The 18,342-nt window shown below is 50.4% G+C and overlaps 1 protein-coding gene across 10 annotated transcripts in view; it reads right to left on the bottom strand.

The window, feature by feature from the left end:
• The window catches only part of FRMD8 (FERM domain containing 8), a 1,471,206-nt gene that overhangs the window by 1,424,353 nt on the left and 28,511 nt on the right, over nt 1-18,342 (bottom strand). For 7 of the 10 annotated variants that reach the window (XM_069644726.1, XM_069644719.1, XM_069644729.1 and 4 more), the window contains 2 exons: nt 830-928; nt 421-512 (listed from right to left, as the gene is read on the bottom strand). The gene's annotated coding sequence lies outside the window, so the exon portion shown is untranslated. The remainder of the gene's footprint in view (nt 1-420; nt 513-829; nt 929-18,342) is intronic. The other 3 variants (XM_069644727.1, XM_069644720.1, XM_069644722.1) reach the window with 1 other exon arrangement.

The following is an 18,342-nucleotide window of genomic DNA, read 5'->3' on the forward strand; positions in this document are numbered from 1 at the left end:
AAAACCCTGCGTTAGTTTATGTCACGTTATTTTTTTAAAACCATTTAAAGTTTTCAAAAATTAAAAATGCTTTCAAAGATTTAAATTGGCAAACCACCACATAAGATTTAAAACTAACCACGTGAAAAGGTTGGGGGGGGGGCAGGGGTGAAAAACAAAACCATGTGAACAGCTTGGGGGAAAAACAAACTCAGCAGTAATGGGCCAGAAATGCTGCTTGTTTTTCAAAAAAACACCACATTGATACAAGTCTCAGAAGACTCCCTGTTCAGATCGTGAAGTTCTAGCTCGATTTTTTTGTTAAGTGTGGTCCTGGACTAGGCCACAGGGCGGCGAAAACCACACCTGGATGCACATTGCCGATATAAACCTTCAGCACTTCTACTCAACCAATATTACATAGGGAGAAGAAATCCTTACTTGCCTGCGTGACTGGGTCAAGTGCTTCACTGGATTTTTCTTGCTGGGACACAGGTGGTTAGGTTGACACACCGACGCTTGGAGCGATGCCGCTGCAATGAAAACAGTTAGTCAAGGATACATGGGTCTACCTGAGACTTCAAAAATGAGCAGGGGTTAAAACCAGCTCTTGGGTGTTAAGCATCAGCTAGTAAGCAGGACGTAACGCTGGGAAACCAGGAGAGAGTACACAGTGCACTGTAAATGCAACTCCCACATGACTTTTCATTACCGCCCCAAACTGGACATGAGAAAGGAACAGCCTCAAAAATAGGTTTGAAATCCCCGATTGGGGCTCCTACTTTACCTTTAAAATTACCCCACCCACCCACAGCAAAATACAGTTGTTTTAAAAAAAAGACATTCTTACCGGTGGAAAGTCCTAATACAGATGTCAGGATTTTTTATGGTGCCATTGCTGCTGGGTACTTTGCTGTCCAAGATGGGATGATTAAGCCAATTTGTGTTCCTGCAATTGAAAAAGTACAATAAAAAAAGTATTATAAACGTGCGCACTACACTCTGCAAGTCGGCACACATCCTCCCCCGCACACAAAAGGGACCTAGGGTGCCGGGTCCAACTGGGAAATCGCCAAAAGTTCCCCATAGGCCAGTCCACCCCAGCTGGTAGATAGAGCAGTCAAGAGCACATACCTGAAAACGTGACTCATACTCAGTCACAGAGACAAAAAAAAATAATAATAGAGCGAGAGAAAAAGCATCAGCTTGTTATAGGTTACCCTGAACAGTTGTGAAGTCCAGCCTGCTGGCATTAAAATCATTCATCTACATATCTTACATAGAATACGACACAGTAGTTCTCAACTCACCGAGCCAACTTTCGAAAACATCGAGTAATAGCCATGTACCTTATACTGCAGTTAGGTGACAGCGCTAACGTAGCAGCAGACTGCCGCGGCTGCCATGCCAGACACAAGGGCCCCTGGCTTCTCTGCAACATATGGCCACATGCAGGCGAAGGCCTGGCACCCACAGCAGGATGATATACATGAATTCCACTTTAAATCACTTCTATGGCAGCGGTGCAACCAATGTACTGTTGGTAATGCAGTGATTTTAGTATATCATGGGATGCATAGACTTGCTCTATAGTAGATGGCTCCCAGGGTAGCTCAGCAGGTTGACAGACCATTGCTGAGACTGTGTTTAAGGTTGAATTTAACCAAAACAATAAAAACAAAAAAATAAAATATGCAAAACTTGTTAAAATCGATGGGGCTTTTTGCAATTACTTATTAAAAAAAAGGAAGTGCTATAAAATGTGTTTGGCCAAGGGATGGGATGGGATGGGGTATTTCTGCCTCCGTTTGGCACCCATGAACCCAGTTTAAATTTCCTAATAACTGCTGTCAGCACAATGGAAGCATTTATTTGTAAACATAACATCTTTATTAATATAACCTGTGATAAAACACAAAGCAAAGGGCACACAAATTGTATTGGTGTGGTGCTCAGAAAAAAAGAAATCCACACACACCTCAAAGACGACTAGTGAACGCAAGTTCAGCAGCGTTTGAGTTTGGAAATTACTTTTTTCCCTTTGAATGAGTACTTTTTTCCCCTTTGAATGTGTAAAACGCACATTTGAACAATAATGTGTCCAGCATGTAGAATGCCTGCTTTCAACAGTGACCACACCCCTCCCCGCCACAGTGACGTTCATGGCCCATTGATTTCCTTGGTGTCGCTTTCAGGACAGAAAAAACAAACGGGATGAGCAAACAGAGCCAGGAAATGCACGAGTGACGGCTGGGGAAAGGAGCCCGGCTTAGATTAGGTCACTGAGCCCCCAGTTTCCCTCTGCAAAGCTGGGGGCTTGATAAAGCCTAGTCATGGCTGAGGCAGGCCAGGTCCCCGAGATCGGATCTTGGACCCGGCCAGCGCTGTCCCATGGACCAGAGGGGTGACGAGGCAGAGGGACAGCCAAAGCAGGGGGGACCGGTGTTGTATATTTGGCTACCCCACGGCAGATTGCTGGAGAGCCCAGCAATCTGCTGTGGGGGAGCTGGATATCATACAACACTGGCAATGCGTGCTTCCGTCGCTGCTCGCCTCTTCTTCCCCCATGGCCAAGCAAGGTGGGGGCACAGAGGGGGAGGGGTCCAGGGGGAACCAGCATTGCAGTGATCCAGCCCCCCTGCTCACCTTTCCCCACGCGTTAGTCTTTGTGGGTCCAAAAGGGGAGAGGGAAGCAGAGGGACCGACAAAGGCCTGAATTGCTTGCTTCCCGGCACTCCGTCCAACTGTGGTGCGGCGGTCTGAGCCGAGAAGCGGCATCCCTTAACAGGCAATAAGACGCTGGCGTCACCAGCAGGAAGCAACAACGCAGCGTGGACACAATCCAAATTCAGGAAAGAGCACGTCCAAGCCGCATTTATTTCCTGTGCCCTCATCACGTTGCACTGACTGAGCATGTATTTTCTCTTTTCTCGCTGTCCTGGATCACACGCCCCACAGATTGAAGACCTCTGCCTACAGTATGGCTATTTTTTTTTAGGGCTAAATACTCATGGTTATCTTGCTGGCAAGACCACATAGGAGTTTGCATTTTTACTGTATACTAGCAAAGCAACATGCAGGCACCTAGTCAGTGAGACAACTCTGGTAAATCAAGGAAGTCGCAAGAAAATGAAGGAAGGCTGTCCTATACAGAAAGAAAGAAAATAGGATGGTGGCGGGGTCAAGAGACATCTTGTGGTACAGACTCTGGCCGGTACAGCTCAATCCACTGCCTGGCAGCGCTGAGCGGTAAAGTCAGGCACATCTCCCTGCAATGTTCGTAACCCCTCACCTCGTAAAGCAGTAAAGTTACAGAAATCATACCATGGGAACTGGATGTCATCGTAGTGAGCTCATTGATGTTATACCAGTGAAAGCTGTTGCGCAGATAACGGCAGCACTTGTCGGATCTGCGGTCCGGCACCAGGTGTGTAGCCGTATCGCGGGATCTGGCCAGAGTCAGCCGCCGAAAACCCCAAACCCATGCTCTGCGCTGGGTTACTTGAAGAAAAAAAGTAAGCGCCTGCGGCGGCACAGAGTAGGGGGGTGGAGCAGCTCATTGCTGCCATGAGCGCTCCGATGGCTCCGCCCCCTACATGTACACAGCAGGACTTTGCTTTTCCTGCAGCTGTGACCTGTGGTGCACAGAGTCACCAGAGGAAGTTAGTCTCAGCCACGACCCAGTTTATTTATGCAATGTTTGTCGGATTGCATAATAAAATATACAGGTAGCCGTCAAACATTGCATGAATAAATAAATAACCATATTATCATTGTAACTATCCCACACGATGCAGCCACCCAACTGCTTTCAGAGGGGAGCTGCGCCGGGTGTGGTTCAAGTAAAAGAAAACGTTGCTTATGGCGAACAGAAATCAGCAGGTTTTAAGAGTGAGGTTGCAGGACAATCCCTCGGTTTAAACCAGGATTTCCCCACAGATTATTTGCTCTTTCACCATTAGCTAGAGTAATTGCTCTTTTTAATGATTCTTTAACAGTCTGCTTAAAATAATCATCGGTATGATCTCAGGTCACAGTGTAGACTAACATGCTGTTGGTAGTTTAGGTGCACAGATGGATGGTACGGTTTGCTCCCTTGTACAAGTGCGGGTCGGACTGGGCCATAAAATTGTCTCGGGCACCAATGAAAAAGTGGCCTATAGTTGTAAATGGCAATTCATGCCTTTTCTGACCATGTTTGAATAGTACCCAAGTGAGGGGGGGGGGGGGGGGGGGGGTTATTACAAAATGGGATGCAAATTGTGCATTTTAAAGAATATTTACTCAGCAACACTGGACAAAACTATAATCCGCATAGTGAAGCAACTCCCCAGTGCCATGAAAGTGGAATTGATATATGGTTTGGAAAAGAAGCAGCATGAAAGAAAATATTATTTTGGACATTTCCTTTGATCGGAGGTCAACTGCCAGCTCCACCCCCCCAAACCCTGCCTCTTTGGGCACCGCCCACCCAAACCCCGGCCCTTGTGGGACCCCCCACCAAATGTTTTCAATTTCCACCACTGGATAAGGGTGAAGATGGCGGTATTCTGTAATATTTGGTATCCCATACCGATCCGGTATCCCCTGGTCTTCAGCTGATCGCTGATTGGCTGTATTACGCCTGAGCAGTGGCCCCTCTTCCGAGCTGTCACAGACATAAGCAGCAGAGCACCGCGCAAGCACGTTGCTGTAATAGATAAAAACACTGTTCATTCTGAGAGAAAGCTTTGCATTAAAACGCGAGGCTGCCCCTGAGGAAGCTGCTGATGTAAAGCTTTCTCTCAGAATAATAAACAGTCATTAATCTATACCCACAACGGAACGAAGCTCGGCATTGCATAAACTTTAACTTGTCATTAAAATACGAGGCTTCGACTGAAGCCATTAACGACTCGTTACAGTTCATGAAATGTCGAGCTGCGCTTTGTGATAACAAGACAGTTATATCTCACCGATTTGATCACGAAGATGTATATTACTGCAAGTACATGGTTTTTGGTATGATCTTTGTAAAAGTTGATGTATGTACCCCCTACGCACCCCTCTATGCAGTGTCAAGCAAAATAAAATAAAGGTTTAAAAAAAAAAAAAAAAACACAAACAGTTACATCTTATGAAAAGCCTCCCTATATTATCCTGTAAGTGGAGTATTCAGCATTGCAAGATGTGGTGAGGGGGACAGCCACGGTGAAACGCCTGCTACTTTCCCCTCAAATGCAGTGCACGCAATTCCAGGTTGTCTCATTCGCGCCCACAAACCGCCCACCCCTGCCCCAATCTATTTTTTTGGTAACATTACTAGTGGCATCTCGCATTTTAAGACAACAAAAATGAAAAAGGGCAGAATCATTACAGATGCAGGGAACTCGTCTATTAGAGCTCTGTCCAGGCGCTGTGGGGCAAAATACATACACATCAACTCATTTGCATATCGATTGCACCAACAGAAATTACTTCACAGAAAGCAAATCGCAAGGAGCATCAACAGTCTTTGATACTTGGAGGCGCAATCCAACTGACTTTAGAATAAGTTGTCATAAGTAAGCCAAGTGGCAAATAATTTTCTGGTGCAAAATACCTAAATTGCATTGTTATATATGGAGCAAGTCAGGCTTTTAAAAAAAAAATAACAGCATGATATATTAAAGCTTTGAAGTGAATCACTTACAGAGCTGCAGATAAGACACAGTCTGATTACATGGTCTGCCCAGGATCACACACTTTGGTTAAATGGTGAAACTGGGATGTGGACAATTTAAGCAACTGAGCACTTCTTCACAGTTTTAGTTTATATATATTTTTATTAATGTTTCCCTTTGCATTTCATCTGCTTAAATAATACTTTATCTATGTAACTGGAGGGTCAGCTCATGAACAAGTGGAAGGATTTAAGAGCTAATGATACTTGAAACGAAAGGGATGGCGTCCTGCCACTTACTTTTAGTCTCTTGACCTAAACATTTTGTTCAAGGCTAAGTTATTCAGCATGCTTAGTATGGCAAAAACTATTTCATTAAGCTAACTGTCATAAATATACAAAAAAGACGAGCTTTGGAGCCCTTCAAAGGTGCACTGTAGCTTTTTATTTAGCCATTGTCAGTGAATGCAGGGGGAATTTTTTTCCCGCATTTAAGTCTAACATGAAACTAATTTGTTTTCTGGTGTACATAAGGATCAAATTACAGTCATCTTATTAAACAAATGCAACAAAGAAAAGATAGCAAATGCTTAAGGGAAATTAACAAACAAGGCAAATGAATGCACAATCGATGATTTGCCTAGATGTGCAATGGATGCAGCGAAACATGGTGTATTAAACACAAGGCAAACACCGATGTGGGATGTGTGGAGTCCAGACCATGTGTCAGAGAAAGGAACAAGTTACTTACCTGTAACTGTTGTTCTCCAGCATGGGTCTGGCATGGATTCACATGCTCATGAATATTCCCCGTCGTCAGGCTGGGAATCCTCGGTAAAGAAAAAACCAGTATCAGTTTCGTTTCTGATCTGTCTTTCGTAGTAATAACCAATCACTGGTCTCTGCGTCATACTGACCACAGCCAATGACTGCCCTCTACCTAAGCACCGCCTCTGGCAGCCATCTTCAGATTTGGAAGCACGTGAAGTGGCAGTATGACCAAGTGAAGAGCCGCAGAGGGGTAGGCGGGAGGGTTCGCATGTGAATCCATGCCAGACCCATGCTGGAGATCAACAGTTACAGGTAAGTAACTTGTTCCTTCTCCAGCATGGGGTCTGGCATGGATTCACATGCTCATGAATAAAGAATACATAGCAGTACACACATGCACAACCACGGGAGGTGGCAAAGGCTCAACATTAAGCATCACATCAACTCAACATTAAGCATCTTACCTCCTCACCAGGCTCACCTCAGGCGAACAGGTTGCGCAGCACTGCTTGGCCGACCCTGGACTCCTCCCTGGAATCCCGGTCGACGCAGTAGAATTTCGTGAAGGTGTGCGTCGACCTCCACGTAGCAGCCCTGCATATGTCCAGCAGGGGCACACCAGATAGGAACGCCGTGGTAGCTGCGATCGCTCTGGTGGAATGGGCTCTCGGACGGCCAGGCAGCGGTCGGTTTGCCAACCGGTGACAGCACATGATACAGCCGGAGAGCCATCTGGAGATGGAAGCCTTCGAGAGAGCCTTCCCCTGATTGACAGGTCCAAAGTTCACAAAGAGTTGTGACGTCTTCCGAAAACCCTTCGTGCGGTCCACGTAGAACTTCAGCGCTCTAGCTACATCCAGCGAGTGCAAAGTCCTCTCAGCCGGCGACGAAGGCGACGGGAAAAACACAGGTAACACCAAGGGTTCGTTGAGATGGAAGTCCGACGGTACCTTGGGCATGAAGGAGGGGTGCGTCCTGAGCACTACCCTCGTGTCGTGGAAAGTCAAGTACGGGGCCTTGCAGGAAAGGGCCTGGATCTCTCCCACTCGTCGTGCGGAGGTGATGGCCACAAGAAAAGCTGTTTTCCACGATAGAAACTTCAACGGGGCCGAGTGCAGAGGCTCGAACGGAGGTCCCATGAGCTTGGTCAGCACCACGTTGAGCTCCCACGCCGGGGCCGGAGCCTTCACCGGCGGGAACGATCTGAACAGTCCCTTCATGAACTCTTTCACCAGACGATGAGACCACAAGGACGTCCGGCCCGTGGTTCTGGTGTATCGGGAGATCGCAGCAAGATGAATCTTGATGGACGCGTGTGCCAGACCAGCTTTGGCCAGCGTCAGCAGGTACGGCAGTACTTGGGGAGCCGTAATCCGTAGAGGGTTAATCTTCTGTGCGTGGCACCAGACAGAGAACCTCTTCCATTTGTGTCCGTAGCATTTAAGAGTCGAGGACGCCCTGGCCTTTGCAAGAACCTCTCTGCAATCGGCCGGTATGTCGTATCCTCCAAACTCTAGCGCTGCAGGAGCCAGGCCTGCAAGTTCAGCGACTTCGGGTCGTGGTGGAGGATGGCGCCTCCTTCCCTGGAGAGTAGATCCGCGTCCGCCGGCAGCTTGATCGGCGGGGACGCTGACAAGTCCAGAAGGTCCGGGAACCATATCTGCCTCGGCCACGCAGGTGCGACGAGGATCATCCTGCACCGTGACCTCTTGAGCTGGTTGACGAGCCGGATTAGCAGAGGCAAGGGAGGGAACGCGTAGAGGAACAGGCCCTCCCAGGGGAACGAGAAAGCATCGCCCATGCTCCTCGTCTGGGGAAACCTGCTGGCGAACCTCCGGCACTTGGTGTTCGTCGCCGTCGCGAACAGGTCGATCTGGGGTGTGCCCCACCGTAGGAAGAGGCGATCCACCAGATCCTGCCGTAGTTCCCACTCGTGGCACGAGCGCAGCTCCCTGCTGAGTGAGTCGGCGATGGTGTTTTTTATCCCTGCCAGATGAAACGGCACCAGAAAAATCCCTTGGGCGACGGCCCAATGCCACAGGTCCTGCGCCTCCTTGGACAGCGCTGGGGACCTGGTTCCGCCCTGTTTCCTGATGTAAAACATGGTGGTGGTGTTGTCGGTGAAGATCCTCACCACCTTGCCCTTGAGGGACGGAAGGAAGGACCCGAGGGCCCAAAACACTGCACGGAGCTCCAGGACGTTGATATGTAGGGACTTCTCCGTCGGGAGCCAGAGTCCCCTTGCGTGCAGATTTTCGGTGTGCGCTCCCCACCCTTCCAGGGAGGCATCCGTGGTCACAGTCTCCTGGTGGGCTGGGGTCTGGAAGTCCATGCCCGCCGTCAGATGCGCGCGGGTGCCCCACCACCGTATCGCTCGTCGGAAACTCTCGTCGAGCTTGATCCTTTCCTCGAAGCTGCCCGTCGTCTGGATCCAGCGCGCATCCAGGAATTCTTGCAACGGGCGCATCCGGAGCCTGCACATGGGAATGAGGTAGATGCAGGAAGACATCATCCCGAGGAGGGACTTGATGGACCTCACTTTGGCCGCGTCGGCCACCAACATCCGTTGCACCTTGCCCAAGATGGTCCTGGTCCTCTCCTCCGACGGGGAGGCCAGAAGGGACACTGTGTCGAGCCTCGCTCCCAGAAACAGTGCGACTTGCGCGGGCACCAGGTGGGATTTGGCGTAGTTCACGGAGAATCCCAGGTCCGTGAGGAGTTGGACGGTCCTTGCCGTGTGGACCACGGCGAGCTCCCTCGTCTTGGCGCGGATGAGCCAGTCGTCCAGGTAGGGGTAGACGTGAATCCCCTCGCGGCGCAGCTGCGCCGCCACCGGTGCAAGGCACTTGGTGAATACCCTGGGTGCCGACCGTAGTCCGAAGGGAAGGGCTTTGAACTGGTAATGACGCCCTTGGACCACGAATCTGAGGAATTTGCGGTGCCCCTTTAGGATGGGAATGTGGAAGTAGGCATCCTCCAAATCCAACGACGATAGGAAGTCTCCTTCCTCCAGCTGACCCAGGACGTGCTGGAGGGTGACCATCCGGAACTTCTGCGCCTTGATGAACTTGTTCAGACGTCGCAGGTCTAGGATGGGGCGCCATCCTCCCGTCTTCTTCTTCACGAGGAAGTATCTCGAGTAGACTCCGGAGCCCCGAAGCCTCTTTGGGACGAGTTTGATGGCGCCCTTTCTGAGCATCGCCTTTACCTCCAGGAGAAGTTGAGGGACGTGAAGTTCTTTCCTGGCCACGGGGGGGACGCGCGGGCACCTTCTTTGAAACTCGAGCGCGTGGCCCCGGGCCAGGGCGTCCAGCACCCAACGGTCGGTGGAGATGGACTCCCACACGCTGACGAAGCCCGCCAGCCGGCCTCCCACCGGGGTGCTTCGGTGGGGGCCCGACCCCACGGCCGGTTCAATCCTGCTTGGACGCGGCCTTGCCGCCTTGAGCTCCTTGGCGACGACGGCGGGGTCCGCTAGACTTGCCTCGTCCTCTGTAGGCCTCTTGCGACGACGAGCGGGCCGCTTGACGGTAGGAAGCGAAACCGCCGCCGGAACCTTTGGAGGTGCCCTTGCCTCCGCCGCTCCGAAAGGGCGTCCGTCGTTGCAGGACTCCAAGGGCCCGGGCCGTCTCCGTATCCGCCTTGATGGCCTGAAGGGAATCGTCCATTGTCTTCCCAAACAGGTTGTTCCCGTCGAAGGGCATGTCCAGGACTCTGGTCTGGACGTCCTGCCGGAAGTCCGTAGCTTTGAGCCATCCACGACGTCGAAGGCAAACGCCGTTGCCCAGCTGGCGGAACCCAGTGTCGGCGATGTCCGTCGCCACGGTGATGGCGTGGTCCGAGGCCACCTCACCTTCCTGCAGGATCTCAAGGGCCTCCGCCCTCTTGTCTTCCGGCAGAAAATCCAGCAGGGGAGCCATCTTGTACCAGAGCTCCCTGTCGTAGCGGGCCACGATAGCCAAGGCGTTGGCCGCTTTAATCGTCGTCGCTGCCGACGAGATGACTCTACGCCCCATAGTATCCAATTTCTTTCCCTCGCCGTCCGGCGGGGAAGTCGATGTGGAGGCCGCACCCCCCCCCCGCTTTCTTCCTGGCTGCCGCGGAGACGACGGGAGTCCGGGGTAGGCTGCGCCCGGAGGCATAGGGGGGCCGTGTCCGGGACCCGGTACTTTTTCTCGTACCGGTCTCTTCTAGCTGGCGTCGTGGAAGGGTTCTTGAGGAGGGAAAGGCCCTCATCCCAAATGTCGTCCAACAGAGGCACTGCGAGGACCGTCTTCCTCTTGGCCTCGCGCCGCTGATAAAGGAAGCCTTCCTTTTTCTTCTCCTCAGGGCAGAGTTGGAAAAGCTCGGAAGCCCTGGAGATCATGGAGTGGAAAGATCCGATCTCGTCGGGCGGAGAGGCCCTGGTGGGAGGCGACGACGGAAAATCCTCGTCGTATGCCTCGTCGTCCGTACCCGTCGCTGCCGTGTCAGTCCCCGTATCATCCCCTCGGGTGGACGGGGAGGAGGGCTGGAAGGGGCGCGACGGTTGAAAAGGAGGTGGTGGATGGATCCTTCTTTTCTTGGTAGGGGGAACACCAGAAGGTCCCGGTTCTGGATCCCCCGACGGGAGAGGTTCCTCCGTCGATAACGGTAGCCTCGTCCTTATCTCGGAGCATAAGGACTGTATGGCCAACAAAATGGCCGCCGAGTTGTCTTGCGGCACTGGCAGAGGGGAATCCGACGGGCGAGCAGGGGCCCCGTCGGTATCCTCGACGATGTCGTCGTCGTCGTCACCTGCGTCGGGGTCCATTCCGACGGGCTGGCCTTCTTCCACGCCTAGGCCGTGGCTTAAGACCTCGATCAGCTCCTCTTCTGAGGTTGAGGCCGACTCTACGACGCCGCCCTGCCCCCCCTTCTTCCCCACGGAGGGTTTCACGGGGGTCCTATCGATGGGCACAAAGGAAGACTCCCTCCGAGGAGGCAGGGAGATTCTGGGCCCTGAGGTCGCCACCACTGGTGCAGCCACCACAGGCTGAGCCAGGGCCGCCGCGACCGTTTCGATAGAGGGCTTGGTCGGATGGATCAAGGCCTTCACCACCTTAGGTGCGCTCACCGCCTTATCCTTGAGGGAGGGGGCACTGCCACGCTCCTCCTCTGCCTTAGAGCTCGACCGGGGCCTCTCCAGGAGCTTTGCCGGGTGCTCGGCCTTCCTCTTACCCGACCCAGAGCGTTGGCTCGTGGTTGATGGTGCCGGGGAGGGTGCGCCCTGCCTGGCGCCCGTAGAGCCCGACCGTTCGGCGCTCCCGGTGCCAGCGGACTCGCGGTGCTTGGCCTTATGTTGGGCCCCCGTCGCCGGGGCGCCCTCAAAGGTCTTAGAAGACCGCTCGGATTTCTTCTTCTTCTCGCCAGACGGGCTCTTACCCTCCAGCCAGTTGGCGAGACGTTGATGGCGGTCCTTCATGGTCCGTTCCGACATGTTGCCGCAAAACGCACAGTCCTTCTCCACGTGCGTCTTGTCCTCATGAAGGCAGTAAAGGCAGAAAGAGTGTTCGTCCTCCTTGAAGACGTTCTGCAGCTGGCATCCAGGGCAGACCCTGAACAGCTTTCCGGGCGTCGAGCTTCCCTTCTCCTGGGCCATCTCCGAGACCGGGCCTGAGAAGCTTCTGGAGTCCTCCGAAGTGTAGCTCGACGAAATCTTCACCCTTGAGGGGCACAGATGAATCCGACACGGGTCCCCGTTGATCGGATGTAGGATCGGTGGAGCTTGAGGCTCTTTTGACCGAAAGAATCGAAGTTTTTTGTAAAAAGCGCGAAAAAATAGCACTAACGCTCGAGAGCAATAGCACGAGGATCCCAACACATGAACGTGCGGTAAAAATCTGAAGATGGCTGCCAGAGGCGGTGCTTAGGTAGAGGGCAGTCATTGGCTGTGGTCAGTATGACGCAGAGACCAGTGATTGGTTATTACTACGAAAGACAGATCAGAAACGAAACTGATACTGGTTTTTTCTTTACCGAGGATTCCCAGCCTGACGACGGGGAATATTCATGAGCATGTGAATCCATGCCAGACCCCATGCTGGAGAAAGACTTTTTCTTTCTGAGACTGGGTAGATTTGTTACTGGCTCCTAAAGGAAAGGGACCTAGTCGTTGGTCAACGACTAAAAACGGACCGAGTTGTGAAGCGGGAGTGGGGGAATAAAGCCCTCAAAATGATGTAGTCCTGTGACGTTTCGGCGGAAAGCCTTCTTCATTTGCCTTGACTTGGCCTCCCCTATATGGAAGGAAAGAAAAGAAAAAGAGGGCAATGGGCTCAGAAAATATTGTAGAGCTCGTCTAGGAGGTTCAAATCTTATGCTATTTATACTGGCATGCAATAAAATCTAATTGAGACCATGTGAGTGAACAATATGTCATTGTCCACTGGCTTGCTGGCACTTGGTTACTGACCTGGACAGTAATCAGAAAGTGGTGTTTTCTTCCAGTTGGTGGTACCAGGGGACTGGGAAAAATGAGTGGCGGACCTCTTCAAGCAGTAGGAGGGGATTTCTGCCGCTAGGTAACTCGTGTGCTGGATGCACTTGGGTATTGGGAAAAATGTTTAAAAAACACAGAAAGCATATATGTATGAGTAAATAAATGGTAGTCACTAATGTGTAGTGGAATGCGTGACTAAAACAGTTGACATACAAGTAACTGTTGGCACAGTCTTGCAGCCGTTTGGAGATTCTTGGCTGTGTTCAGTTGTGCGAAGACCTTATGAATGATGCTTGTAAATGATGCTTGTAAAAGGCAATCAGGCTGTGGTCCACATATTGGTGGGGCTCCCAGGATTATGGGGTCTGAATTTTGCCGCGCCTTAATGTGGCTGCAGGACCCTGGAAATGAGAAACCAGGGTACAGTTTATCAAGAAGACACTCTAAAGAGATTCAGAAAAATCTGATGCTATGAGACTTCTGAAAGCAAGGGGCGGAAGGCGCCCGCTCGTGTTGGGTTGGATCGTGCCGTCGTGAGAAGACAGGAGCTTAGGACACGGGTAGCTTCCGTGGCAGGGGCGGTAAACCCCCGGCTCCTTCGTGGCAAGCCCTGCAGGGCGCTCTTACCTATGTGTCCGAAAAGTGAGTCGATCGCTTTCTTGGGCTGTGGAGGTCGGCTGTGAGAGCCGGCGTCGGAACAGAGACAGTCAGAGCTGTGTCGCAAGTACGCTCAGCGCAGGCAAGAAGTGTCTGTTCCCCTGCGCATGCGCGAACCATGCCGGTCCAAGGGTTGGCATGGTAACCGAACAGTTTATGCGAAGCGTAATATGGCGTTAAAGGAGTGGGGTGGAATCAGAGCTTCTATCGTGTGGGCTGTGAATATTGAATAGGGAAGATGTTGGTTGCGATTACGGAGGGCACAGATGTACATCCCCCATATACTGGTAGATTCTTATGGATTGAACAGTAAGGCAGTTTGTTGCCGCGATGACTGTAGGCTGCGTGTTGTTTACAAAATAGACAGCGACACAAGCATTTCAAAACTCAAAGTAAATATGCTCAGCATCAATTGGTGTGCGTATGATGATACTATATATATATGTACATATGTACAAGTGATACCAAATAGGAGTGAACCATGGCATATGCAGGAAAGACAAGGTTGGCACAGGATGAAACCCATTAGCAAATAAACTCTTATTGTGCATAACATTAATTGCTTTGCATGAAATGATTGCATGTACATTTTCACGAATGGTACATAAGGAAGCACATTGCTAGTTAGTGCTCCACTTTATAGAAAATGTAAAGCACCTAACAATACGAGGACACGATGTGTACTTGTGCGGTCAGGCGTTGATAGCACGAGGACACGATGTGTACTTGTGCGGTCAGGCGTTGATAGCACACCTGGCATATTGCTCGAGTACAGCCACATAGTGGACTGTCCTATTTGTGTGAAGGAAAAGAAGTGGTGGGTCCCCCCACGAGTTTAGTGAAAGGGGTAGGGACTAACCGGTCATCTGAAGGTATTTGGCATGGCCTCGTTGAGACCCTTAGTAGTAGCCTTAAGTTTAAAAATCCACCATGATGCCTTATTGTTCAACGCATTGGATGCATTGGTGGTGTTGGCTACTGTATCTGCAATCCACCAGTATATATCATCCGCACTATGTTGATACTCCATGAAGTGCGAGACTAGTGGTGCTATGTGGACTCGACATCGAATCCTAGAGCGATGTTCGCCAATTCTTTTGTTGACTTGACTCTGGGTCTGGCCAACATATCTGAGTCCGCAAGGACATTCAATGATGTAGACCACATTTGTAGTTTTACAATTTGAGAAATGTTTGATCTTCCATTCCTTTCCTTCAATTTGGAATGATGTTGTTTTCCTAGTAAACCTGCACACATTACATAATACTTTATAGCAATGCCTTGGAAGCAAAGCACATTACATAAGAAACTACCCTTTCATTATTAACTTTAACTATACATCATTACAGAAATATATGTTGAGGAATAAGAGGATGGATTTAGTTTTATTGTCCCCATCCTGCATGCAAAGTCACAATAGCATCATGCAGATTAATGTGAGCCTAACAAACCCCCCTTGGGTAAAGCCATACTCATTATTTCATAAAGCCTGCAGCAATATGCAACCGTCTCACACCTGATCACTCCCTCCCATGCACATTTCTAAATGGGCAAATGTTCCTGCTAATAGGCCACCCTCCCTTCCTTCAGTGCCTAATGGTTCACATTGAAATGCTCTTGACACAGAGCAACTTGCGAGCCCCTCTGCTGCTGCCTGGAGCTCCTTGGGACATTATCCTGGCAGAGGCTTCGGAAAGAGTAAGGTGTCCTGCTGCCAGGACAATTACTGTGCTGAGCAGGAATTACTCAGCACACATTGTCCTGTCAGCGGGACATCTTTCTCATTGGGTACCCTCATTGAGGTGCCGAACAGGAGAAGTGGCCCACTGACGAAAGTCCCGGTCAGGCTCTCAAAAGAGCAGTGTGCCCTCCCCAGCCCCCGCTCGGTACGCCACTGTGTCCAGGTGTTCTCCAGCCGATCAAGATATGAAGCATTACAGTCCCTGGTGCCACATCTCTGAGTTTATGAACCACCCTTGTGCATTTCACCCATCCTACGGATTGAAGGGCTTTAACACACCACTTAAGACTTCCTCCATTAGGTTCTACACTTTTTTTGTCAAAATGTTATATTCAAGAAAGAGCGTGAACAGTAATTTCAACAAAGTGATACATCCTCATCATCCTCACATAAATCAAGAAATGCAACCTTTCAAATACAATTTTCCATCAAAGAGGCATTAATAAAAACAACCACAAGCAGCAATACATAAGTAAAGTCGGTGGGTACAAGGTGTGTTTGTGACAGACAGCAACATCGACAAGACGGAGCACACTGATACAACAAGCATTAGCAATGCGAACAGTTTGGGCTTTTTTGTAGGCATGGCAAAGGCACTTGTCAGGCACAGTCGTATTGGTATTAACTGCCCATTGGTAGTTGCAGGTGCAAAATGTGGCAGTATCTGGGCATCTAAGCAGTGCCCGGCAAGTTCCTAATATTATACACAAGCCAAAACTGTTGGTTTTGCCAATGCTTGTGCTTAACAGCACTTCAATGAAATCAACACAGAGTGCTTATAAATTAAGTGGCTGACTGCAGACCTGGCTTCAGCATTTTTATTACACCAGTAGCGTGTTTACAGCAGCAATTAAGTCTGCAAGCTGTGTGACCCTCCTCATATGCCGACACCTGAAGGGTTTCTGTCAAAGAGGCTGATACCTTAAAAGTAGTTACTGGGACAAGGAAGAGGAACATGGAGGTAATATGCCTGAGAGATATGTGTAGAAATGAGTATTTCTACACATAAAGTTGACTTACGACTGTGCCGGCACAGTATGACTCTGCGGGCAGGTGCCGTCCCGCCAGCAGAGTTTCACGGAAGCACCAAAACCGTTATTAACGGTGACGTTGCTTCCTTGGTCCCCATTCCCATTGAGTCCTATTGGAGTCAATGGGAATGGGGACGAACAGAATTACCGGCGTCTGACTTCCCGGCCACCGGGGTTGGTGTTACTGGGAAATCAGGTGCTGGTAATTTTTGTCGGGTCTGGCGGCAACCCACTGGTTTTACCGGCAGGGTTACCGCCAGACCCGTAATGAGGCCCATAGTCTTGTTATTGTTAACAAGATACAGTATTATTCTTCATAAAGTACCTATGCTGCTATCACACCCGGCTGGTGTGCATAGTGTAGTTCATTCCACAAGCAGGAGAGCCCCATGGGAGCAACCGCTCTGCCTGCCGCTCTGTGCTTTTCTGTGCAGCGCCCTGTGAGACCCTCACACGCCTCCTCGACCACGAACGGCGTGCCCTTGTGGCGTCGGGCAGTGCATTGCGGGCAACACAGTATGCTGTGCCGAAACATCAACACAGTAGGCATACATGGTTGTGCTTCTCACCCCTTACAGCATCTGCAGGTAAGAAGCCCTCAATTCCGAACACAAGTGGGATACTGCTTTGGTGCATGGGTGCAGCAGGCACGCATTATGTTGCCTCCCTTTTACAATGGCCTGGGCTCAAACCCTGAGTCAGGAGATAAGAGAGGTTGTGCTGCTGCAAAGTGCCACATCTTCTCTCCTGCATGTCCTTTGGTCTCACATCCTTAGTTCAGAAGATGTGCATGAGTGGAGTACTGTACTGATGTATTCCTCTTTTGTGCAGATCAATACAGAAGCCCTGCCGGATTATTTGTCAGTGAGTAGGATTGATACAGCCTTCCCTTTCAAACCCCACTGCCACAAGCTTGTTAAAGCATGTTCGCTGCTTCTAGTGCAGTTCTTGGTGTAATCCCCTGGTTTAGCAAAGTCTTCCATACCAGATGATACTCTTAGAAAGTGGAACTGTTCCTATTTCATCAACCTTGCGGCAGTGGAAGCTGTCAATGTTGTCAACGCTGTGAGGCCTCATTAGAATATGTTTCACCATGAAAATATATTAAATAAATAAAATAAAAATTGTACCTACTTCTGCTCACATGGAGATCACGGTAGCAAGTGTATTAATCCTCTCCACAGCAATATTACCAGTCTAGCTATTTTATAGGCTGTGTATATCATACATTTGTTAAGAAGGAGATGCATACAGCAGGCGCAGGCAGTATGTAAAAACAGATTAATTGGCATGCTTATTAATGCCGTTCAAGGGTGCCCCAGTGATTGGTGGTGTTCCACAGGTGGGGATTATATTTATAACATGTGTTTATCCCTTCCATGATGATTTTCTGGATGCCATATTGGGTGCTGGAATGGTAAGTGGGGAGCAGGTGCAAGTGGATCTCGGTCACCTGGCCTAAGCTCCGCCCACCTGGTGCCTTCCTGCCTGCTGCTCTTTTTCACCACTTAGCAAGCCCTGCCCACCTGGTGCCTTCCTGCTTGCCGCTCTGTTTCCCTGCTTAAGGAGCCCTCCAGCCTCTTTTCCTTTGCAGATGGGGAGCAGGTGCAAGTGGATCTAGGTCACCTAGCCTTAGCACCACCCACCTTCTTAGCCCTGCCTCTTCTTTCCTGCTCTTAACTATTAGATCAAGGGCGTCTCTTGCCTGGGCGTCCTAAGCGAAGAGCAGACGAAGAAAAGGGCAATTCCTGTTCGGGCCTGCTCAGACCAGGAGGACCCAGGGCCCGACCCCCTGCTCAGACAGCAGGTACGCATGCACCAACATGTGTTACCCCCTCTGTCCCCACAGGCCATCCCCACCCTCTCTGGTCCCCCTGTGATGTTCCCTTGTGCCCCAACCCTTCTCGCACACAGGTGTTGCCTGGTTTGCTTGATTCTTCTACCCTGCTCCCCCTACCCCCTTCCAGGCTACTTCTACAGGAGTCTGTCCTGATAAATTCCGGTTTCACCATCACCGTCTTGTGGCCAATGCTGGATTTGACTTTTATGGACTTCATTCATT

Source organism: Ambystoma mexicanum, chromosome 2p (assembly GCF_040938575.1).
Source record: "Ambystoma mexicanum isolate Mex_15411 chromosome 2p, UKY_AmexF1_1, whole genome shotgun sequence".
Taxonomy (NCBI): domain Eukaryota; kingdom Metazoa; phylum Chordata; class Amphibia; order Caudata; family Ambystomatidae; genus Ambystoma; species Ambystoma mexicanum.